The 26,160-nt window shown below is 38.0% G+C and overlaps 1 long non-coding RNA gene across 1 annotated transcript; it reads left to right on the plus strand.

Annotated features, from left to right (window-relative positions):
* Positions 1-24,965: 24,965 nt before the first annotated feature.
* LOC133214085 (uncharacterized) lies at positions 24,966-25,796 on the plus strand. Its single transcript, XR_009725978.1, has 2 exons — positions 24,966-25,376; positions 25,542-25,796. It is a non-coding gene; the product is annotated as an uncharacterized LOC133214085 (long non-coding RNA).
* Positions 25,797-26,160: the final 364 nt, after the last annotated feature.

Genomic DNA, 26,160 nt, shown 5'->3' on the forward strand with positions numbered 1-26,160 from the left:
AGGTTCATATAGGCATTAAATCTCAAGAGACTTATTAATGAATTAGTTTCCTTCAATATTTTATCTTAATTGATTGCATATTTTTCAGCCTGTGCAGTCCAACATTATGCTTCATGTTCTTAGACTGTTGACTTACAAAAGTAAAAGACAATATCTTCATGTGATCAGATGTACCATGAGCAATCACTCTAAGATAGCAGCTCAGTCACATTTAATCTCTGCAACATATTACAAGGGTGCAGTCTAGGTTTGGTTGCTATTAAAAAGAAAGAAAAAAAGGAAGGAAATGTCCTTCCTCCATTATTTCTGTAGGCAGCTGAAACAGTTTTCAGCCTTGTTCATCAGTGCCCCTGAAACCATGAAACCTGATGCAATCAAAACAGTGCAATGGGGAACCTGTGATTAAAAGGAGCCAAAAGAGTGGATGATGGCAGTGAGGATAGAAACTGCTGATAGGGACTGCCTTAGTTCACCCTTGGGAACAATTGAACAATAAAAACATGATAAACACAATAGACAAAATTGATTGGTTTTGAATTTAATAGTGGATACCACAGAGTAGCAAACATCCATTAGGACGATTAAGGGACTGGAACATCTGTCATAGAAGGAGAGGCCGAGAGAGGTGGAACTGCTCAGCCTGGAGAAGAGGAGGCACACAGAGGTCTTCTCCATCTATATAAATATGTGATGGAGGGAGAAAACAAGATGGAGCCAGACTCTTTTCAGTGCTGCTCAGTGAGACAATAGGAGACAATGGGAATAAACTGAAATACATGAAATGCCACTTAAACAAGACAATTTCTCACAGAGATACACAGGGTACTGAGGAGCACACTGGAATAGGATTCACAGAGAAGCTGTGGAGTCTCCATTCCTGGGAACATTCAAAATCCAACTGGTCATGTCCTTGGGCAGCCTGTTCTGGTAGCTCCTGATCTGAGCAGGGCTGGATGGTCTCCAGAAGTGTCTTCTCAGGCCATCCTGTGATTCTCTGAGCTACTCATTGCTTAAAATCAGTTAGTTTTGCAGCATTGTTTAGTCAATGATGTAAGCTGCTCAATTTTCATACAGCAACATTTGCATGAGTTGCCTCATAAGCAGGGAAATGACTCATAAAACCTTACAGCTACAACACAGTTTTTTTCTGATCCATCTTTTAGGAATACCACTGTAGCAAAGCTATCAAAAGATTGACAAAAATAAGGTAGATTTTGTTTACTTTCAGCTGATGCTTAATGGAAGTTGTAGCTAAGGCTGCTTCTGACCTCTTTTTATTTCAATTTCAAATTCAGTAGTTTTCTAATAAAAATGTACTCTTAATGTACAAATAAATAGTTCTTAGAAAACTCGATTTTCTTTTGAGGCTTTATCTGGCAGATCATTCTTAGCCTGCCCTTTGTATATTTTTCTGCTTTCTGTACTGTACATATCTACTGTCTCTCATCTTACATGACAAAGTCTGAAACTAACTTATTTTGATATGTGTTCATCCAGTATCTAACACCAAGTGCCCAGTAACTCTACCAGTTTTGAGAAAGCAAATTAATGGCAGTAGCAGTGTTAAAGTTGATGTTTAAAAGGTAGAGTTTCCAAAATGACAACATCTATTTGCCAGATTTTTGTAAATAAGTATTTTTACCTGCCATATTTACTGTCTTGTGTATCCCTGTGTATTTAATACAGGTTCTACTGAAGATAAACCTAAGTAATTATTTCTAAAGTCTTACTAAGACAAACTATAAAATTTTATTTTTGGAGGACCTTAGAAGTAGGAGCAAGTCGTCATTCTTCTAATTCACAGAAGAGAGGAAACAGCTTCTATTGTTCCTACAGTTCCCAGTCTGGGAGGACACACTGGTCTTTTCAGAAGCTTTCCTTTGCAATTTTCTTTACTAGCCTGCCCTCTATGCACTTCCCTGGTTTTCCTGCAACACTGCTCCTTCTCTGTGTGTATTATGTGAATATAACCTGCATCAGGGCAATTGGAGGCCACCTTCTCCCTCCTCTTTCAGAAATATCCATATGAACTGGATGAAGACAAAAATGTGGTAGAGCAAACAACTTTTCCTCATAGTCCTTGCAAGTGTGTGTCATCAGTTGTTGCTCACAGGCATAAAGACACAACAGGAAAGTGGGAGGTTGTAAAGCAGAGACTGTGAGCTTGGGTTACTCTAATATTACAGTATCATCAGTACATGTGCACTAATTCCACATCTAATCTTGAGTAAAAAGTATAGTTTATCTTTATTGCTACCTAAGGGAAACGGTAGGCAGGAAAAGGAAATTAATAGGAAGGGGTAAGAAAAGTTCAGTTAAAATACAGTTAATACATGAATTGGATTATATTAACAGAGATGTAAAAACCATATTTAACAATCACAGTGCTTTAGTTTTGCTTAATAAGCTGGTCGTATTTTAAAATTAGGTTTTTTTGCTGAATTGAACACTACCTTTGCTTCCAGTGATCTGCAAGAACCTATTCAGAAACACTCACAGCACATGCTAAAATATATACTGAAAACTAACAGTTTAACATTTATATGGCTTATTTGACTTCTACAGATGCCCAAGAAACCACAGCAACCTGAGGTGAAATTCAACCTTATTGATCAGCCCTCTTTAAGTCGTTTTTTAACTTGGCTGGACAATAAATTTTTGTTAGGTTCCCTGAAGATGGACGAATTTTGCTTGTAATGATTAAAAATCAGCAAGGTTAGAAAATTTACATGTGTACGTTGCCAATGCAAGGCAAGCATTACAGTGAAATTATCTTTGGGACTTCCAATCCTGTTAGCAGAATGTAATAAGGGTACCTGATCAATTGTACTCTACTACATATCTACGAAAGCAGCAGTGTTTTCATCAATTTGATAAGAGTAATAAATTCTAACACCTACTCTCTGAGACATCCTGGGTACCACAGAAAATTAAATACTCTGTTTGTATGTTAATCAATAGTTAAAAAATCACTGCTATTGGCATTAAGTGCTAAATAATGTGGATTAGAAAACCAACGGCCAAAGGTAGCTGAGCACTTGAGGTTAGGACATGTGATATTTATTCTACTGTGGAACGTATAGCACACTTAAATCAGAGGTAAAATTTCCTTAAGGGACAGCAGGAGAGAGCTTATTAGCATGAACTGTCCATTTCCAATAGGCTTTCTGCAGCAAGCATCCATGGCTTGAATACCAATATCATCCAAGCATTATTTCAGTTATATTATCCAGTTAAGTACCAGAGTTTGTTCTGTGGAGTAACATAAATCACTTCTGATGGAGTGAGTTCTAAGAGTGTAAAGACTTGTGTGTCTGTGAGAAGGGGCATGAACGAAGAAGCAGGAGCCTAGGTATTTCCTACTACTTTCATAGCTGTAGTGGAGTCCATGGGCAATTGTTATTTATATTTGTTTGAATGATTTTCTGTATGCTGGAAAAATGTCGCACTTTGAGATTGTGAAATGCCAAGAAGGAAGCAAACTGAGGAACTATGAGAGCAGAATTAGTATCTGGGCACTACTATTTCATCCTCTAGATCTATGCTTGGCTGACATCTACAGGATTTAAACAGTGCAGGTTTCAGTCTTTGGGAAAAAAATTAAAATGGATGGATATGTGTCCTGATATCCCTTTGATCCCTTGTCCTGCACCAAGACTATGAGAACATGAATCCTAATGACCCACAGGAAGTAAGATCAATGCTGCTAAGTGATTATAAATGTATTTTGGACAGAATGCTGTGTTTGCATTTCTAAGTAACAACAAACAGCCTTGATACTAAGGCTAGGTTAGCAAAAACTGTGAAAGGTGCTTGACTATAGTAGATATGTGGATCTGGTTTTGTTTTTATTTGCAGTATAATTACTAACTTGTGGTTCTTAGAGCATGTATGGCTCACAAATAGATGAATTGTGACTCTCAAACATTGCTTCCGAATTTTCCAGGAGTTCACTTGTCCTTCAGGTATGTGATATATATCCAGGAAGTTTTAGCTACATCAAGCATGCAGTCTGCAGCACCAAGATTGCTGGACATCTATGCATTAACTAAGTAATTTGGCCCTGTAATTTTTGTGATGCAGTCACTCATGTAGTAGCCATATAGCCTGAGGCTAGAAAGATTCTGTAAAGAGAAGACTGACTCAGAAAGAAACGGTAAGATATGTCATCCTCCCTAAGAACTGTGATACACAATTCTTTGGCTGATACCTGCTTTTACATCTGACTGTGATAGTTTCCAATGGATTAGAATTTGTAGGTGATTGGACCAGCTTACACATAGATTCCACCTGAATGCCCTTGATATGGGAGTTCTGTTCAGTCACACAGAAGCTTTAAGACCAAAGACCTAAACTGCTTGTAAATTATTTATCCAATGAAAATATAATTTAACTTTCCTAATCTCTCTGTAGAAAATAAAGAGTCTAATCTCTGGAATCAGAGCAGAAAACAGAGGTGAGCTGGACTTTGACTCTGATTGTTATACACCTTGCTTTTAATAATTTTTGTTTTCCAGTAAAACCAATCTTTTAGAAAAGGATTGGACAGGCACCCCACTGTTTGCCTAGAGTGGCTTATAATAATGTGTTTTCATGAAGATGATCTTTTCTTCAAGAGCTCATCTGCCAGTGGGTCTCAGTGTGATAGATATGTTCACTGGCAAGGATGGCTCAGTAGCAAGCCTTTCACTACATTTATTTCACATGATTAATAATTTTTTATTAGGAATAGATTATGCTTAGTACTAGTAGTTCGTCATGGAGATGTGTTTTGTGCTGTGTTTCAATGCAGGCATAAATATGTCCCTGATGATCTCAGACACTGAATACTGCTCTTTATTTTTATCAAATGCAACCTCTTTCTTTTTTTTTCTGGTTACTTTTTACTGAGAAGTCTGGGCTGAAGAAGCTGGATACTTCCATCTTACAGAGCTACTCAAAATACATACGATTTACACATAGATGTTTTTACAAGCTCCTCACCTACCTCTCTTGTAAAAAGATGAATTTTTTAAATAGCTGATTTGGAGGTTTAGGGACTAGGGAATTTGACTGAAGTTTTACTTTAATTTATGGTTGCCTCCTCCCTGATTACCCCAAGGTATAACCCTGTGGAAGAGCATCAATTTTATATCTGATCCAATTACTTTAATACAACTGCTAGTTTAATGATTAGAATAATATTTTACTGATTTGGGTAACATGCTAAAACTTTGTTACAGGTGTAACAGCATTTCAGACAGAAAAAATGGAAGGCGTCTATTTATATTTATACACTTAACTATGACCTCAGTTCAAAAAAATCACCTCTACAAAACAGAATATAAGGTTGTGCTCAACATTAACCATGTTCTTGAAATCATGGTAGCACCAAAGCCTTCCAATGGAATAATTCACTTTCAGAAGTTGCAGGGAGTTAAGGTTTCTGTACTTTCAAAAATGTGGGTTTTTTTTAAATTCATGTTAGCATTAGCACTGTGAGTTTCAATAGTTGGCTTTTATCTTTGTACACAAAAAAACACCTCCACTATGCCTAAAAAACCCTGAGATTGCTCTTTAACATCTGTGCACCCAATATGATGGTAGGGGTTTTATAGTGCCTACTCTACCAGAACAAGTAACCTCATCAATGATCTAGGACAATTCTGTATTGTTTAATTTTCATCCAAAAAAAAAGTGAAAAGTAAAATTATATTTTGTAATGACTATCCCTGGAAGGTATTGTGTAAGGAGACTTAATTCAATCTGTCATTATAGCAGCTAAATTATAATGAAATGTGGGGGAAACTGAATTTGCCAATTTTGGTTACTTGCAGCTTAATTATCACTGATTTAGTGCTAATGCTGTATATCTCATGCAGAAAGCTGCCTGTGTAAAGGATTTCTTAAAATTCACTAAATCTCTTTTTCTGTTCCAGTTTTGTACTGCAGAGTATACTTTTAAATGCAGATAGATTGATTATTATAGATGTACCATGGGTATTATCCAAGTTCCACATGAAATGTTGTCTCATATCTACAGATATCCCTTCCTCCCTCTTTTTATCAGATCTGACTGTCAAAACTGGCCAAGTAATTGGGACAATTAAGGTGCCCCTGAGATATAATTATCCTTTATAATTTCTCTATATGTTTAAGAAAAATGATGATTGGCTCACAAAAACAGGTTCCCTATGGTAAAATGAGAAAGAGGATACTGGAAACGAACAAATCAGCTTTAATTTCTTGCACTTAAATAGTCAATAAAATAATTTAAGCCCAAACTCTTCCTCCTGTGCCAGAAACTTATGCTACAAAGTAACACTTTCAGTATACATAGACAAATAAATGAGGATCATCTGTGTTCAAAGTATCCTTTGGTGCATTAGGATCCTGATAACGACTCCCAGTTACTAAGGTGAAGAAGATAAACGTGACAGCCGTTTTCCCATGCTCCACTGACTGTTCATTCACCTAAGTACATAGACAATCCTCCAAGTACCCCTCCAGCCTCACAGCTCCTCTGTGGCTGAGCAGCCTTATTCCCACTTTCATAGAGGAAGAACTGATTTAGGCAGAATGTCTTATCCTTGTTGCTTGGGCAGTTTATGGGGAGAGGCTGGATGCTTACCTCACCATATAACTGCTAGACCAATACCACTCACAAGGCCATGGGAGTAGGAACATGCCCATCATGAAGCCATCAGCATTTGCTACAATTCACTAAACTGGCCTTGACCACAGATGTCCAGAGCTCTTCAGAAATTCATTGTCCAGCTGAGAAATTTTATTCTTGCCCCCTGCCTGCACCTCCAGCTAATTATAAATTATAAAATTGAAACAAAAACTTTGACTTCATTTTGTGAAGAAAATTCAATCACTAACGTGCAGTATTGTTACTGCTTAGATTGAATCAAGAGCTGTTTGTAAAATGTTTTTTAACACCAGTGTACTAATAGAGCACCCTCTTATTTCCAGACTTCATTATAAGAATAGTATACTAAGGAGTTAATATTTCCCTCAGGTAACTGAGGTACATCATTTACTTCAATTTCCAAAGGATGCATAGATTTAAAAGGATAAATATGACACAATGGTACAGGAATAGGTGTATTCATGAGAATAATGTTTATACCACATCTATTCCCCTAGGCAAGAACATACTCTTTTCCACCTCCACACCTCAGCTGTATGTTTCTACAAATCCACATTTATACAATTACATTCCTGAGGAAAAAGGAGTAGTGATTGTTTTAAATTAATCTCCTTTCAGCCCCAAAACGATTCTTATACATTTTTTTTTGTACTGGCTACCAAATCATTGCATTCCCTGACAAGATTAAGACACAAAGCCCTACAGAAAATGCCAGTCTTTAAAGTCAAAATATGGCACTATCCTCCCATAGCGGATCGGTTGAAAAGAATCTGTGAAACAGAAAACAGAATTTGGGGAGATTGTGAATTGCAGGTTCTATCCAAATTTAATTTGCCTTCTGTATACCATAAATACTCTATATTTAGATTAAAGATTTTGGGAAGAATTTGTGGTTGCTTAGCACCTTAGTGTATTCACATACATTCAGCAAAGTATATGAATATACAGTTAACCTCTCCCAGCTCAATGAGATAGTATTTTACATTTGCTTTGCATTCTCATTGGCTGACTGACAACAGGTATCAGAAGGCAGTTTAAAATCCAGCACCCCAGCACATATGTTATCTTCTAAGAAGGAAAGCACAGGAAATAGCAGCTACTTCTTTCACCCCTTTCTCACCTGAAGACCTCACTCAACAATTTGCTGCAGCAGCAACAAAGGCAAAAGCAATGTCTTGACAGCAAAAGATAATGATGGGGTTTAGATACTGAAGAAGAGTTATGTCCAGATTCAGGGAGTCTGAACTATACCTAAGGTTTGTTCCTCATGCCTCTTGGATACCTAGGTCTAGAATCATCTTCTTGAAACAATGATGCCCAAACTGGCTGATCTGAGCCTTTCCCATCTCTACCAGAACTTATGCATAAAAATAAGGGCCTAGAATTCACCCCCATTTTCCATGGCAGCTTTGGCCTCAACTCCTTGTCACCACCTACATGCATCTACTTAGATCCAGAAAGCCCTAGGGATTTTTGAAGGTTTGCTCTGGAAGAAAGGAAAGACTGTGTGTTGCTTCCCTGTATTTTCGTTTTTCCCTGTGCACTTGCCTGGTTGCTTCTCATTCATTGCTACCCCTGGATTGAACTGGCTGCAAGTATAAAAGAGAAAAGAAATGCAGCTGACTATATTGGCAGGCATGGGTGAGACTGAAAGAGGGTTGATTGTTTAGTCAGCAAGGCTCAGATTCTTTAAACTTTGTCATTGTCCCCAAATGAAATGTGTCATACAATTCATAGCTAATTTGCTTACCCAGATTAAACAGTAAAATATTAAAGGAGGCTCTGAGATGCATTTACTGCCTCCGGAGAACCCATTCCCTTAGTACCCAGTTGTTCAATGTATTTACTTTGCCCTTAGCCTGTCCCAGCCCTCCTACCACTGTGTCACTATCAACCCCTCCTAGGCAAATTTTACCCATTGCTGGTAATACAATGACATTTAAATTGTAAAAAATACATTAAGCTGTATCAGAGGACTGTGTTCATCTTCATATAAAATATTAACTTTCCATTTGCCTGTGGGAAAGGGAATACCTCAGAGCAATTTCTTGGGTCTCACAGTGGGGAAAAAAAAACAGAATGATATTTCCTCTGTGAAATGTTCCAAATTGCTGAAAGAAGTGTCCTTCAATGTCTCAAGTCCACAGAATTCCTACAACCACGTGGCAAAAATTATACTGAGGTACATGCCCTGTTCACCTGAACTCTGGTCTATTTTATTTTGCATCATCTTGTTTAAGTTTTGTGAGCAATATTATTCAGAAGGGTTTCTGAAGCCTTTTCTACTAACTGGGTTTTGTCAGAGGTGATGTCAGTCAGTACAAGATATGTGAATGTGTTGACAGAACAAAGATTTTGAGATGTTTATAGTTCCATATATATATATAAATAAAAAAATTGACAGGGTTTGTTCTATTCCTGTTTTCGTTCCCTTGGTAGAGGCTGAAGGTGAGCTGAAATAGAAATTCTGGTTAGCTCTGCTTTATAAAAAACAAATGTCAGCTTGCAGAGTCCTCAAAGCTCATGGAGATGGGGGCAGAGAAAAGGCAAAGGCAAGAATTACTGCTACAACCAGCAGCAGGACTCAAGAAAACCCACAGCATCCCTTCCTCCCTTTATCATCCATTTCTTTTGCTCCCCACTTAAAATTACAAAAGAAAGTAGGACATATTATAAAAAATGTTATTGCTTTCTTACATTTTCATGTGAACTTTTTTTTTCTTTTAGCCCTTATAAATGGTTGGCAAAATATATACAATATTTTGGTAAAAAGAAAATAGAAATTTATGGTTTTCATTTATTTTCCGTTTTATCACCTTGTGTAGGTCTGCTTGTCTCTTCCAATTTATATCTGGAAAAGTAATGGGAGAAAGTCAGGGAATTATATGCATTTTAAAGGCTTATTTTCAAACAGTTTTCATTGAAACTTCAGTTTTAGTAAGAGGTTGAGCTTCCAAATGATCTTTCACAATGCCTAAATATAAAGAATCGCAACCAACTCTTTGGCTATGTCTTAATACCATAGTCGTATACAGCATAGACTGGTAGTACCTGGGTCTGGTTTTTCCTGTGTTTTTTTTTTTTTTTTGTTGGTTTGTTTGTTTTTTCTAAATATCTAAAAATCCATCAATTCAGTACAATACAGCTGAAATACTATATTTATGTTTTTTATCCAGGGATATTTCAAATATTAGTGTATTTTTGAGTGGCAGGAGTGAAAAGTAATGTTACCTTATTGTTACCAATCTTCAGGTGAAAGTATTTCCTTAGAACTAGCCTGGTAATTGCCTTCAGTAATTGCAAGGCTGCTAGCTACTTGCTGTATTATCTAAAATCCTGAGTCATCTTTCTATAATTTTGATCAGCATGGTTTTCAATCTGCCATGGTTTTCATGTTCCAAGTATTGGATGGTCAGTGCTGCAAAGCACAAAAGGTAGCACACTGTATTATCTGCGTGCTACTAAAATGTATCATGCAAAAGTTGTACGTTAGCAAATTGTATCTTACAAATAAATTTTTAAAGCAACACCCTGGACTTCAATGCTCCACAAATAATGCATTACAGATTCCCACTCTGCCTTGATTTGGTCTCACAGGTAAAGAAGAAATACATAAGATTACTGAAAGATCTTTTAATTTTGTGAGATGTAATCCACGTGATGCGTGGGTTTCGGTGCTATTATTTTGTTTACTGCTTTACGGAGACTTCAGTTCTGAAATGTCAATTGTCTACTGAATCAAGTGTACAGTACAGAAACTAGTAAACATAAAATATCAAGTGCATGACATTGGTTTTCCCTCTCTTACAGATTTGGCCACTGTGGGAAACCTAGGCTAGTTTTCAAAATGTTTATATGAATGTTGATATTACTGGAAACCACAGTTAATTCTGTTGCTTACACTGAGTACTATATATTAATTTTTACACTGATGATTAATAAAAGCAGAGTTTTCTGTATGCTAAAAAACCTACATCAGTTATATAATTCTACCCTAGAAAAAGTCTCTGCTGTTGGAAATAGACTAGTACCTCACCTCTGTGATTTGGGCCTGAAAAGCTGTGTGATTAGGTGTAATTTAAACTTGCGAAACTTCAGCATGTGTTTGGTTGTACATACTTTGAGTCTTATGAATTTCAGTGATTAGCACAGTACAAAGCAAATATAACCATTTTTGCAGAACAAAAGGAGTGAATACAACGTGCAACAGATACATAAAAATAAAAGTTCAGCAGGAACTGCTAGAAACCACCTTAAATATAGGGTTATTTGGTCGTAGACAGTTTGTGTTGAGGATGATTCCAAAGAACTGCCTTAAGCCTAGGGTCTTCATGCTTTTCATGATAGTCCTTGTAACATGGGCTAGGACATTCCAGTCCCTCTCTGGTATATGTGCAAGATAGCAGGCTGTATCTTCATTTAGCTGCACGAGTTGATTTGAAAACTAATAGTGTCTGTGAGCAGAAGTACCTTTCAGGAGTTTGGGAGCTCTTCAGCAGATTACTGAGAAACATGGGATGCCATCATACTCACTGAAAAGGTCTTTGCAGCCTTTAAATGTCCTATATGTAGCCTGACTTTCCTGGAAGGTAACTTTCTATATTAACAGAAGTATCTTGTTTCTTTTCCCCTGCTTGTTCAATAACCCCGTTGAATCATTGAAAAGCCTGTAGGTTATAAAAGTATTCCTTGAAATCATCTCAAACAGAATGTAGCCACAAGGTAAAATTCTTCCAAGAGCAAAAATTGGTCATGCACAATTACTTTCTGAAGCACAAAATAGCTAGCTCAGAGTTTATACCATCATTAAATAAATGGGAACTAACAAAAAGTCCTTTTTTCTTTCTCTGTCCTTATTACGCAGAATATGTTTTGACAATGTTTTCTGAGTTAATCTGGACCCAACTCAACCTTGCTCTTATTCTCTATAATGATTTACAATAACAAAAAAGGATATACACTGCTGCATTTTGAATTTCATAGCTTTTTGTTTCCACTTTGTTAGGTATGTATAGAACAAATGAAGAGGATGGGAGGTAAGTCTCAGTGGCAACCAAGAGGAGCTCCTTTGTAGTAACATGAAAGGAATGCTGTAGTAACATGACTTACCCTCACTGCTAGATCTGTCATTGATTGACCAGATAAGGTTGACACAAACTCTACACAACTTTACTCCTCATTATTAATAAGAATAGACCACCTTCTATTTACCATGGGCAACGCTCTGCTAACATTAACCATCTTAAATGAGACCTTGCTCTCACATAAATTCAGTAAAACTCATTGCAGAGCATTATCTGATATAACTGATTTCTGAATTGTCTCAAGAAGCCATTTCTGAGAGCAGGCAGCTCACTCTGTTTCTTACCAGAATATACAAAAGTCTTTGGAAACAATCGCAACTAATGATAGCCTGTACTGCTATTGCTTTTCCTTTCATTGCTGGCACTGTGATCCATTATACCGTTGTGTGAATAAGAGCAAATGGGTGCATGTTTAAAAAAGAAAAATGTTGATAAAGGCACTGTGCTTTATTCATCTCACCCAGGTCCTCAGCACAGGTTTACTTAGTAGTTCAGTGAGTGTTAGCCTCTCCTTCCTGTTCAGCAGTCAGTTCATCTTTTTTGCCTACATCATATTACAGCCCCATAGCCCTGCTGCTCTCCCTGTCTCCATACCAACTACATCCCCCCCAGTAAATCATTGCTCTCCACAGTCAGTCCCTTTGAAGTTAATTAACCCCACTCCTGACAGAAGATTCTACTGAAAATGAAAAAAATAAAAGAAAAAGGTACAAAGTTCAAAAAATATAAGGTGTCTGACTCAGTGGTCACAGGGAATGGAGACAAATGTTGATCTGTAAACCAGTAATAACTGGAGCATTAATCAAATGATGTAAGGTCATCATTCCCCTTTAAGACTGACCACAAAGCAATGAACAATAATGCATCATCTTACACATGTAAAAATGAAGAAATAAGCCTGAAGTCCATATTCTGATTTGACTCTCACCCTTTTGATCAGAGATTAGTAGTCCTATGCTTCACTGAAGTCTGAAATTGAGCTCTAAAAAGGAAGTACGGCACTTTAGGGATGAAACGCTTATCAATATTGCCATTCTGTGCATTCAGCATTTGAAAAAGAGTATCTTTACTCCCTCAAATAAGAATAGGTACACATTCAAATAATTATTATAGCCACTTATTATTCATTTTGGATTGTGTTCTTATATCCCATTTGGCAGAACAAAGAGGCGTTTATTGGAGAGAAATTGCCTTTCCTAGGCATACTGTCACTGAGCCCATCTGACATAGACAGGCTCAGATAGGAGAGAGGTCAAAGGATGAAAAAGTTGGAAAATTCCTTCCTTGTGTCCATGATAATGAAGCAAGCTATTTAACAAGCAAGTGTGAAGTTACTTGCTACTTATGCAAGCAATGAGCAGACGAAGAAACACTGACAGAGCCACGGTTTGTACCCTGCTCTGACTGTATTGACTATTTCACTGCACACTCAGGATCAAAGCAGCCTTGTGTCACCCAGCAGCTAGCTTAACTGCATAGGCAGGGGAAATGCTGGAATGCATCACATCCACTGTACCTTCTGACTGTGAGATGAACTGTAATGTTGAGAGTAAGACTGCTATGAAGCTCTGTTCAAAGTCAAGTTATAAAATCTAGAAATATTCCATTCTCAGCATGACACTAATGGAATATCTCAGTGGTGAGTGGTTGGTTGAGAGCTGGTATATGAAAGAGCATAGATACAAGTGATACTTATGTGCCGCAAACTTTCAGGAAAATGATGAATTCACTGTAGTTTCTCTTATGATGATTAGCTATGAGTGGAATGTGCAGGTCAGTTTTGCTTGTTGAAAATACTCATGACATTACAGGGGGTGGGAGGGGAGCACGAGGCTGTCCCATGTTTCCTTCTCTGTGTTTTCCTTTGAAGCTGAACATACCGCAATTATGAGAAGTCATCTCAGAAGGTAAGTCAGTCGGGTTAGACGCCATTGTCAGCATGCTTGTACAGAACATGTCAGGGCTCCTGGGTCTGGGAGCATCTCAGCCATCACTAAACAAATTCTTTGTGGGGGTCTGCAGTGCCAAGCATGTGTTTGCCTTATCTTTGAACAAAGAACTCTTGTTTAAGGCAACTAGCTCTATCCAAGACAACGTCCATAGTGGCTTACTAGCTTCTTTAACACTGAAGTCTCTGACTGTTGTGCCAAGCCTTTCATCTGACCCTTGACTTGCTTTCAGTCCCCTGTGTCTGGATGCTAATGTATGGATAACATCCCCTCCAGAGGCTGAGTTACCACTCCTGGACCTCTTTACCATACCTAGACATATTCATCTGATCTATTGAAATGCAACTGAATTAAAACCAAAGACTTGCATCAATTTACTGGAAAGAAAATCTAGTGAATAGGTTTTGCACTGTTGTTATACAGCCACATGGTTTTCTTACAGAATAGAGTGTTCTAATGTCATTTTTTCATACGGCCCTCGACAGTCTTTGTATCCAGACTGAAAGAAAAATACCCGTAAATCTTACTAGACACCAATGTGATCTGAGGTATTCCACATTATAAAATTAGAGTGCCCGTGCATTAACTTTGGGAAGTAAACTGACAATGGGATAAAAGAAATATTTTCCATAGTCAATGACTGCAAACCTGATTTTTCATTTCTTTCTTGGAAGATCACCATAGTAGATCAAATGATCTATGATCCAGAAAAAACATTTCTTCGCCTCTCCCCTTCATGACTAGGAGTAGAAGTTTCATGAGAGACAATATATGCAATTGTATTCTGCTGTATTTTGATTCACCTTTGGATAAAGATGGATTTCTTCCATCAAGGAGGAACCCAGTCACTTCATGGCCATGACTTCTACTATATTCTAGCCTGGACAGCTTAGATGTATTAAACTGTGAAATAACTTGTCCTTATATTATGCAACCTTGATAATTCTCTGTATGGCATTACTCACGGATGCTCACGGTGGAAGCATCATCTCTAGGAAAAGAAGGTACGAAGCTGAATGTGCCACCAGAACTCTAAAATGAGAGGGAGGAGGGAAAAACCCAGAGGTTCATGTATCTTTGGAAAGTGCGAAATAAGAAAACTGAAAAAAAATCTTTGAAAACTGAAGTGTCTTTGAACAGACTGGGATATTTTTGGAAAGCAAATCCCAGCTGTTTGTGGAATTTTCCGTTACGCCATTGAGCATTTCATGCCTGCACAGAATTTTTTTTCCACTGTCTAGACTCAGTAAGAAATCTAGTTTGTATATACACTTATACACATTCTCACACATTATGGAAATGTCAGAAGTGATGCACAGTTAAAGATGGTTGGTTGAAATGTATGGTTAGCGTATTACTAAAATCCCTTTTCTTCACACTTCAGTGACTGAATCTGGGATCCAACTTCGACAATCTAACTCTTTAGAAGAAAATTTAATTCTGGCTCTGCTTTTGGCAAGTAACTTACTGCCTTGCAGGGGAAATCTCCTCCGTCTCTTTCTTGTTCTTTGTTTACAAGCTGAATTAAAACTTTTTTAGAATGAGTGGATTTAATATTTTTAAGACATTTGTAGGAGATACATGGTCCTTTCCACAGCCAAAAGCAAGTGAAGCATATCACAAAAATGTCAATATTCTGTGCTTCAGGATTTCTTCTGAGTATTGTGCTGTTCTGGGAAAGGGTATGTGTGAATGTGTCTGTGTAGACGACACACAGAAGAGTGAGGCAGATGTTTTTGCACAGCCTGAGCAACACCTAGGTTTCACCTGGACAACAGACTAGACAAATATGCCTTTGAGGTAACATGGAAACTGAAAAAAGTTTGGAGATGTCAACCTGAAAACGAGCCTCACATTTTTTTATAAACAAACAGAAATGCAACAGTTTAATAATTGTTTTCTGCTCAACCAGAATACACCCTAAAACATTAAATATTGATTCTGCTAGTTGGGTCAAAAGAGATACTATAGCCCATATCCTTCCAGGCATTCATCAGCTAAAATAGTACCTTCTCTTCCTGCTCTGCTGTTGATACAATACCCATAGTCTAATAATATCTTGAACATAGCCCAATTCTGACATTTTAAATGTGAACAGATTTAGATTCTGTTTTTCAGAACACATTATAGTGAATCACACAGAGATTAAACAGTAAGGCTGCTCCAATCTTCACTTACTTTTATTTTACCTTATTTTATACCAGCATTTTAGGCCAAGACATAGGGTAAACGGCAAAGAGAATGAATGTTAGTGCTTAGAGTGACTGGAAGATGAAAAGTGGGCATGGTTTTTATAGGTTGCTGAAATTTTCGTGGAACAAAAGTTAAATAGCAGAGACTTTAAGGTGTGTGTGAAGCAGAGGCAGATTGGTATTTGTGTTGAGCCTGCAGCTAAAGTAGCTTCCACTTCTTAAAGGAGAAATATCTGTGTGATTCCTTCCCTGTCTCCGCCCTGGATATTAGCTGGGCATTCCTGAGTGCAAAAATACCAATGGACATATCCAGAGCTCAAGGTCCTTCCTAAAATTCATACTATTCTTTTTCAGTAGCAATAATATATTCTTTAAAATTATTTAGATGACAGATGGTATTGTCTCAGGTGGTTCTGTAAAAGATAATTTTTTTATCACCTACAATATTTTTTCATTTCCTCAGTAGCTCAGCTACAGATTGTTTTGACTTTCTGCAAAATACTGAGAGTATTACAGCAGGTAAACTACAAATTTGATGGGCACAAACATTTTAAAAGAATGCAGTTTGCCTCTCCTGCATCACACAATGTTGTTAGCAATTATAAATACCAGCTCCAAACACTCCAAAAAGTTTTCAAGGAATCTGACAGTTCAGAAATGTTCATCCACAAAAAAGTAGCATAATTTTTTTTTAAATGACTGATGAAGACTGATATGGAAATACCTGGTCCTGATTATTTTTGCTTATGAGCTCTGGGACTGTGATAGATGCACTCAACCCCTTAACAAAAATAACTTGGAACACTGATCATGCAATTAACTCATGCATAGCAGGTGGCTTTTCCAAGACTCATTTATTAAGGATCAAAGAAAGTTATGGGCACGAGGAATCTCATGAATACCTTTCCCAGTGCATGGAATTTGACTACAAGCCAACCACTTTATTTCCATAAATATGATGCCTAAATAAGCTTTTTTTGAGCTCCACCTGCTAAGCAGCATGGCTGCATGGTGGTGATCTCCCTTAAAGCTGGGACACCTCTCAAGGTTGCTCCTCAAGGCATAGACCTTTCACCAGTGGCAGATATATGGAAACTGATAGTGTGCATAACCTTTTATTGTAGCAACTTTGATCTTTGTCTTGATAAGTTTAACTGTGCTTTGGTACTTCTGCATCAGGTGTCTGTGTGGTACAGCAAAAGAGTGAAACTTGCCATTGAACTTTGTTAAGCCGCACTTTTACAACATATTTCAATAAAACTGCTTTGATAGTGGTTCTTTAAGTGAACCAAAACAACCATTTGTGTTTGGAACCACTGGAACCTTACTTTGTCAATTTAGGGGTGTTGAGACCTTAGTTCAACAAATTCCCTGTTGTGAGAAGCCAATGTCCTGAGACATTTGCCTTTCTTGAATCACCCACGCTGTTCTTCTGAGAGCATGTGCCTAAATATCTTGCTAGATCATGGCCCATGGGCCATTGTGTTTTTATTTAAATGATACTTATGGTGTTGACATCCACTACTTAATTACCAAGGTAATTAAGTGTTTTATGAGTAAATTAGCTTTGCTGTAGAAAAAAAACAACAAACAAATGTATATGCTAAACATCAGCAGTGATATCATACTTGACTATGTGTTAGTTTGGTGAATATTAAAGTGGGAGTGAAAAGAAGTAATTGTCTTCTGGAGGAGGACTTCCATTTCATATGGCAAATAAATAATTCTACATCAATCCTCCCCATCATCAGAGAGAAGGTTGTGACCCATCAACACAGCCTCCATTTCTATTTTAGACCTGATGTCCTTATGAACAGAATAAATGGTGTTGTGGAAATAGTGTAAGTATTGTGACCTCCCTCCTCATTACAAATTAGGTAATGAGGTACTCCAACATGGAAAATGGACTTGGTGCCTTCTGCAAAGTCATGATCTTACTCTTAATGCTTTGGTAGTCTAATTAATGTAAATACACAAGTTTGAATAATTGCTTTGGGGTCATCTTAATTAAAAGTTCAATTTTTAAATTGGAAGAGAGATCAATTAAGATATACCCTCAACCATCCACTAAATCCCATCCCTTATATTTTATGAAGAATTATTCCATCTCTAATCAAGTGCAGGTAAGAATACTAATTCCACCTTACTCTTCCATTCTGCCAGTGGTAATGCTACAAAGAAAAATCTTCCTTTCACATACATCTAAGTTACATGGAAACCCTGTCATCTGGCTCCCTGCGTTTCCCATATAGGGATGAACTATGGAAGAAAATGGCTGTCACTACTATAACTCCCTCTCTAGAAGAACAGAGGAAGAGCAGAGGGAGCACTGCCCCAAGCTGGAAAGACCAAAACACAGACTAGCCCTCTCAGAGGAGCAGTGGACAAGACCAAGCTTGAGGAAGAGAAGCTGCCAACCTGTAGCTGTGGTAAGATGCCTGGAAATTCCTGGGGTGAGGAAGGATGGGGCAAATGTTTAGTGTGACAGTTTTAAATTCACAACTTTCTTTTATCCAGAATGCATGAATTCTCATTAATTTTACAATCTCAGCACTATGAACTAAGTTAAGTACACCTGTGCTGTTTTTTCAGTGGAAATTAAGTGAGAACTGGAAAAAAAATGGAAGGTGGCGTTTCTAACCAAGTGCCTCTGCCAGGTGTAAAAATTTCTGTGGCTATTTTCAGTGCTACTGTGCTACTGTTCAGTTTCTGTTGATGTCTCATTGGATGGGAGTCCAATAGATTTCTTAGGACAAAGCCAGCCTGCCTTAGAGTATGCCCAGCACTTGTCCAGTCTGAGAAGAGGCATGCCACTGCAAAAATTGAGATTTCTTGATGAAAAACAAAATCTTAACTATCAACTGATGGGATATCAATTCCTTCTGTGGTACCAATCATGCAAGGAGTCTGGTATCAGCGTGATTAAATTTAGTTGAAGTTTTTGTGGCGCATAGACTAGTTAGCAGATTTATTGCCAAATCACAGACTTCTTGATTAAACACCTAAACAAAACCTCAACATTTCCTCCTTCAAATAGGGATTCTGTCTTGTCTATTCAGTATTAGGTTAAAATTGTGCCAGGGAGTGCTGAGTTATACTTTGTGTCTTGAAATCCAGTTTACACAGGAGGCAGACCTGGAGCTGTGATCCCACTAGAACTCCACTGCCTTAGAGAAAACTAGGAACGCAGATTAGTTGAGATTACCACTAGAAGTTACAGATCCTTTCAATGTTTTTCTCAGAGAACATAGGAATAGCTGTCCCAGTACAATCCATTGGGAGGGCAGCAGTGATATAAATACATTCCTCCTGTTTCTCCTTCACCAAAAAGAACCTATTTATACCACAGCTGCATATAAAAGTTTAGGTAAGTTAGAAAGTAGGATTGAGGGGATTTTTGTATAACAGATTCAGATTTCTGTGTAACAGCTTAGACATGGCAAGTGTAAATAGTCTTTAACAAACCTGCCCATGCCCTGCCATGAACAGTAGGCATATACCTTCATTATCCTGCCAAAGTCACATCAGAATGTGCAGAACCTATTAGTTTTTCACTAAAGACAAAACACACATTGTTTCACGTTCTGCTATTCAAAAGTGATAAAGGGGTTCAATGTGAGACATATGATCCAGCCAGTTATAATGAAATGCTGGTGAATGTTTAGATGTTAGCAAATAACTGTTGGAAGAAACTGAATGTCTTTGTAGAAAATCTTTCCAGTTGAAGGAAATGGTCAGCCTGCAAAATATGCATGCATGTAACGCTCAAGAAGACTGAACCTCCTCAATTCCAGAGTTTGGGGATTTACTTTTGACAGGTTTGAAACCGGTGGCCCAGGGCAGTTCCTGTAATAACTTTTCAGCCTGACAGAGCAAGCATACAAAGGCAGAAGCTGTGAGCAAAGATGCTGCTGCTTTTTGTTTTGATTCCTCTAGTATTCAGGCAAACAGGTCTGGGTTCTCTGAAAAAAGGAAATCGTAGTTCTGCTTCAAATGGCCACTCGCCTTATGTGTGTTTCTTCTAAGAAGAACACCCTGCAAAATCCTGAGTGTGTGGCTGAATGCTCAGGTCAAAGGAGCAATTGTTGCTTCCAAGTTGTCTTGTCATTTAAATGACATTACTGAGACTAAGGCCTCCTGGCATCGGGGGACCTCCCACAGGTCCTGTAAAGAAATCAAAGGAGTCACCCAATGGAGGAGCATAATGATATTTCCCTTTCTGAAATGAAGACCACCCTCCTGACTTCCTGGCTGCTCAGAATAATTCCATCATTGTTATAACACATTCATTTGCCCTCAGGTGAAAGAAGGTGCCTTCACTGGAACATTTTTACCCAGGGACATTAAATACAAGCAGGTTGGGGTTGTGAGTGAAAGCCATGCATTAGGAACCTTTTCATCTACACCCTTCCTGTCCTTTGGGCATAAATATCCCTTCTCTGACGGGGTTCTCCAAGTACTAAATCCTGCAGGGCTGCAGCAGAACACAGCAATGAGCTACAGCCAAGTATGTGACACACATCGGGCTGATCCGGCAACAGGCTGTGGAATTGCTCTGCTACAACCCAGCTGTCCTGAAATGATATAACACATAATAAAACTGTGACAGGTACTGAAGGAAAGTTACTCTTAGGAAATAAACACAGGGCTCTTCTTTTTTACCTTCTTCTTTACTAAATAGAAAATATGTTGAAACTAGAAGTAAGTAGCAATTTCAAATATTTGCATTTTTCTGATTAGACAGTTATGATGATCTCTACTTTTGCATGGATCTACACTTTTGTGTAAGCCTTTGTCTGTCTTACATGTCCTGCATAAATAAATGACAGATATGTGACAAGGGAACATAAATTGGACATCGTCATGTAGATTATTTTCCTTGATATCACTAAAATAATGCACTTTATGGTGGATGAATCCTCTTCTGCAGAGTCTTTGTTAAAAATAATCCTGGATATTATTCCACTGTCTTGCCTGAGAAGCAAAGCAAGACTGGGACTAGTCTGAGACTGTCAGTCTAAGGCTTGCCTTCAGTACCTAGCAGGAGACAACAGAGCTGGCACTATTTGTGGGTACATCCCTGCTCAGTGATGGTATTTGTGTTATTTGCCATGGAAAACAGAGTGAAAATGTCTCTCGGTCCATGCCAGCTAAGACACAAAAGAAGGTTGGAATGGCTGCTTACCTATCCCCAGGTGCTCCAGCAATAAAGTCCATCTATTCAGGACCGTACAGGAGCTGCATGGCACCCTGTAAGCATACACAGCTGAGCACTAGACATCCTGTTTAGATCATGTGGTTAAGAAGTTGCAATGAATCAACTACAAGTCTGTTCATGCCAGTTTGACATCTCAAGTTCTGAGCCCACCCACCTTTTTTATTATTTCCAGTTTTTGCTGAGCATATAATTGTGTTTCTAAAGTAGAAATTCAGATTCTCCTTCTACCAGCACTGCTTTTCTTTATTTTGGTCAAAATGAAGCAAACTGAAAGCTAATTATTTCCTGCTTCAAGCACAATAGAGTGGTTATCGGAATGCTCCCCTCTAATCCTATCAGAAGTGTTATAGGAGCTAGTAATAAATGAGCTTCCAATTAATTAAATACAGGTCTCCATACAAACAGATCACCCCAGAAGCTGTTTCTTTTTTTTCCTCCTGCATCCACATCAGCTGCCGCAAAGCAGGAAGACTGTATCCACTGGCGTTTAATAGAACACATCGTAACTGAAGAATACTTCACTCATGGTGAAATTAATCTTTAGTCAATTAATGTTAAAAACTAAATAGAAATATTATTAGTTTCAGTGTTAAAATCTCATTTATTTGGGTTCAGTTTTTGCACTTGCATATTTTTATTTAAGCATTCTAGAATTGGTATTATAAATTTGAGCTTCTGTCATTTTTAATAGGATTTTTAATAGCATTTCTGTAATGGTATTTAAGTTACACTTTAGAGAATTAACATTTATTCTTGATCAAGACAAGAACATTTGTGTGTCATTATTTGTATGTCAGAAAGGAAAAGAAAATAAATTATTTTTTTTGCAAATGTCAGCAGTGGGAAGAAAGGGCTAGTTTCAAACCACCTAGGTATTTTGAGATAGTTTACTGTGGGTGATTTTCTGTGTTAGGAGAGTTGCTCCAAAATAAAATCAAACTGGACACTTTTCTGCTTTACTTGACTAAATACTGATTTTTTGCTAATGCATCTGCAAGGCACAAAAATAAGGCTTCAGGACACTCCAAAGAAAACTGGCCTAAGTGCACTCATTCTACCACAGTGCTAAGGAGTTGCTAAGGAGAAAGGTTAAAGCACATCATTTGCTCCATGAAGATGCCCCTTTCATGTTCTCTGTGGTATGTATGCGGTGGGGAAGGCATGAAAGACAAGTGAACCCTGGGTTTACTCTGGGACATCGACTGCACAGTAGCAAGTGTGCTATGTCTCCATATGTCAACCGCTCTGTATACTAAGAAAGACACTTTGTAATATTTATGCATGGGTGCTAATAGGTAAGAAGAGTGGACTTAGGCAGACATTCCTGAATCATCTCTGTTTCAGGTCTGTTGGTCTCTAGGAAATTGGTGGCTTTAATATCTATATGCAGTGTAGAATCTTAATGACATCTGTTGACTTCCTGATGAATAGAGTGTCAAGCACCTTAGGAATAGTGAAAATAAAAATACTCCTTTGCTACCTAAGAAAGTTTTGGAACAGAACAATCACAGACAAAAGGAAATACAGACATAAGGAGGGGAATGGTTGTTGTGTTATACCTAAGCTACAAGATTCAAGATACTGCCAATGCTGATTGAGATACCCCCTGCTTCAGGCCATACTGAGCCTTAACAATAACTTGGGGCATGATTTTGGATTCATAATGTAGGCAACAGTTTAAGTACTTGTTGAAGATATAAGGAAAAAAAGTATGTGTGAGAAAAGTCTCCAGGGACTTACAAACAAGGCAGAGCAAGAAAGGCATTCTTAACACTCAAATTAAAAATGTGTCTCCTCAGCAGACTAACACTAGTGAAACAGCTGTCACTATCTGATTCCTGAAGACCTAGGAGTGCACAGCCAGACAGCAAAGTTGCCTTTTAGAATAAAACCCACTCCAAGTGCATCAAGGAAGCAACACTGAACAACTGGGGAAACAAAAATCTATTTCTTTTGTCTTGGTGCTACAGGCTTTTCTGAGCCACTGAAGTACTGACGGAATTGCAGTCTGTGATCTTTGAGCTAGGAGCAGGGAGGAGACTGGACAGAAAGGCTGGCAATGTGGCAGGAGCAGTAAACACTCAGGCTGCTGTCCTGCAGAGCCAGAGGGCTGCGAGAAGCAGGTACTTCAGCCAAGGTAAGAGTGATGCAGAACACATGCAGTGTTCTGGGTAGAAGAGCTAAATGCCATAGTCTGATGCACCAGCATCTATGTTTTATCCTTACAGTTATCTGGGAGTGTGTGTGACTTTAAAGCTGAAGTTCCTGCATGGAAAGTCACTGTTGAAACGTTTTCATCCTGGACCTGTGTCGATGCCTGCTTTGACATGGACAGCTACAAAGGCTGAGCAGGTCTGCTTAAAAACTTCAGTCTCTCTACCTTTATCTCCATTCATAGCAAACCCACCTTGAGCCTGAGCCTCAGCAGCTGGTAGATTTTTTGTTCTTTCCAAAAAGTATCAGTTTCTCCACCTGGAACAGTGTGAACAGCCTTTTCTTTGAAGCTTATCCCTGGTAAGAAATCGCTCTTATTGAAATCTCTCACTAGGGCACCAACTTGCCTCATCAAATGTTCTTTATGAGTATTTTTTACAATTTTCTTCCCCTATAATTTATACTGGTGAACATAATTCAGAAGGAAGACTAATAACAGCAGCCCCTGAAGATACTATGGTCAAACTGATTCAGATTTTTGTTAATGGTCCTAGCATCTGACTTACCATTGTGCCTGATTGCTTTCCTGTCCTTTATGTGTGTAGTCTCTGCTGCTTGTACAGATGGGGAAGCTTTTATTTGTTTAAAGCAGCAGAGCTGGAAGAACAGAGAACAAAACTTAGTAGCAAAACTAAGACCTGGATTTAAAATTTAATCCAAGTTCTAAGTATATATTCTGTCTACAGTTTGATACATGTGACAGTTGTTGCCTAACTTTTACTAACGTTGGAGTAACATGGGAAAAATTACTAGATTGCTTTCTGAGATGAAAACTGAGTCATTTGTGGGCATGTTCATATTCTTACTACATTTGCTTTCCACAATCATGTCAGATAAAAGTAGCAAGGCATAAATATTTATCCAGAATAGAGTTTAGGGAGGCACCGCCAGAGCATTACACAGGCATTTATACCTACACAAGTCTGGGGCATATGCATCCCATAAAAGGCTGATGCTTGTGAGGCACAAGAGATTTAGCCTCAGCAGTTCTTCAGGTCCCCATTATCCAGGTGTTTCTTTAATTCAAAAACCACAGTTAGCAGGAATGATTATACTGTTGCCACAAAAGTTATTAGTCATACACAGATATTAGTCACACATAAAACACAGAGCCCTTTATTAAAAGCTGCTAATGGGCAACTAAGTTTTGGGAAGTTCACTGGAAATATGTATTCTTTTTAACAATTGAAATGGCTGGTGCTTTTAGAGGTTATGGCTCAATTGTGATGCACGCGTATCAGCCAGGCCATAATGTAGAATGACATTTGGGTTAAAGAAGAGCTGGTACTGCAGTAATTGTTCACCCATATAGATTTTCATTGAATAAGTTCCATTTTAGTGTCCACAACTATTTCGATTGTAAACATTCTGTTCAGAAGATTGCAAATGCTGATGATATTTAATATGGCATTTTAAAGACAAAAGGCACCCCTGGTAGGGAGAAATGATGGGTTAAGAGAACGACACCAGAGTGACACCAATTTGTTAAAGGTTATGAAATAAGAGCTTTTCTGTAATGGACATGTGCAGAATGTAATGACATGTGCAAAATAACAAGGATATTTGTTACTTCTGAATTACTGGGTTCATAGATTATACAGCTATATTACAAGGTCTGATCTAATGCATAAATCAGAGGGTTTTCCTGAATTAATTTTTGTTTGAATTACACCATGTCTTCTAAGGAGAAAAATCCTGATCTTATTCTTACATTGCCCTGAAGCCCATAGGAAATTCAGGAAAGGCTGCCAGTAATATGAAATGTGAAAGATATTATCTCTTTCCATCTGTCTCTGGGTTTCTCCCCAGTCTTAGATATATGGAATAGACAACATGTCAGAGGGAATCTGCAACACTCTGTGGAACTGCCCCAGCTGAGAACTTGCATACTAGTGATAAACAAGATTCAGCTGGGAAGAAAACACCCTCTGTAACACCATCAAGTGAGAAGGCTGTGGGCTCTGGACTTTACTAGCCTATAAACCTCCTGCTTTTAATTCTCCTGAGGAAAAAGCTTTATACATTTTTGAAGCCACAGGCACCCAACCAGAGATTCTGGTGACTTGACAGAGTTGAATTCTGAAGGTCAGTATAAAAACTACTCTGTAATCTTTCTGCTTTAATTCATTTTAATTCATTTCATGGATATTTTGTAGTTCTGATGTAGTACTGAGGCTAAAGGAAGTTGAAATATTTAAAAACAGCAGCATACAATTTAAAGACGTGCAACAACAAATGGCTTTTTTGTAGGTCCACTCAGTTGTGTTAGCTCTAGCATGGCCTTGCTTGCTTGGAAACAATGACACTGTGAAGACCATCAGGAAGGTGTGACTTGTACTGTGATAAAGCTACATTAATTAAAGTTATGTTTCATGACTAGAGACTAATCCTGGAAATGACTAGTAATAACATTGCATTTAATTTTGTGGTGTGAAATTCATTGTATGTATTTGAAAAACTGGTATGCTAATTACATATATTAAAGTAGATTACTGAGAAAGCAGATGTAAATGCCTCTTTGTTTTTTTTTTAAGCCTTTGTAAAGCAAAGTCAGCAATAAGCGCAAGTAAAAGTGTAGGTGATCTTCTTATCAGTAGACTGAAACTTCTACACCTCTGGCATCAAAGCAGTTCCTGTCTGGTGGCTACCCAATGTCAACCATTCAGTCTTTTGAACATAAAATACAGAGTAAATGGGATTGAAAACAACTGGACACTGACAGGCAAAGGCAAGGGTGTCTACAACCTAGATGAAGACGTACGTGCATGACAATGCGGCCTACAGTATTTCTCTATAGTTCTTTGAAGTGGTCACAGTTCTGTTTCATTCATTAGAAAAAAAAAGACAAAAAAATGTAAGATTTATGATC

The sequence above is a fragment of the Neopsephotus bourkii genome, unplaced genomic scaffold (genome assembly GCF_033783945.1).
Source record: "Neopsephotus bourkii isolate Nb327-2 ecotype Australia unplaced genomic scaffold, CSIRO-AGI_Nbou_v1 NB_867, whole genome shotgun sequence".
Taxonomy (NCBI): domain Eukaryota; kingdom Metazoa; phylum Chordata; class Aves; order Psittaciformes; family Psittacidae; genus Neopsephotus; species Neopsephotus bourkii.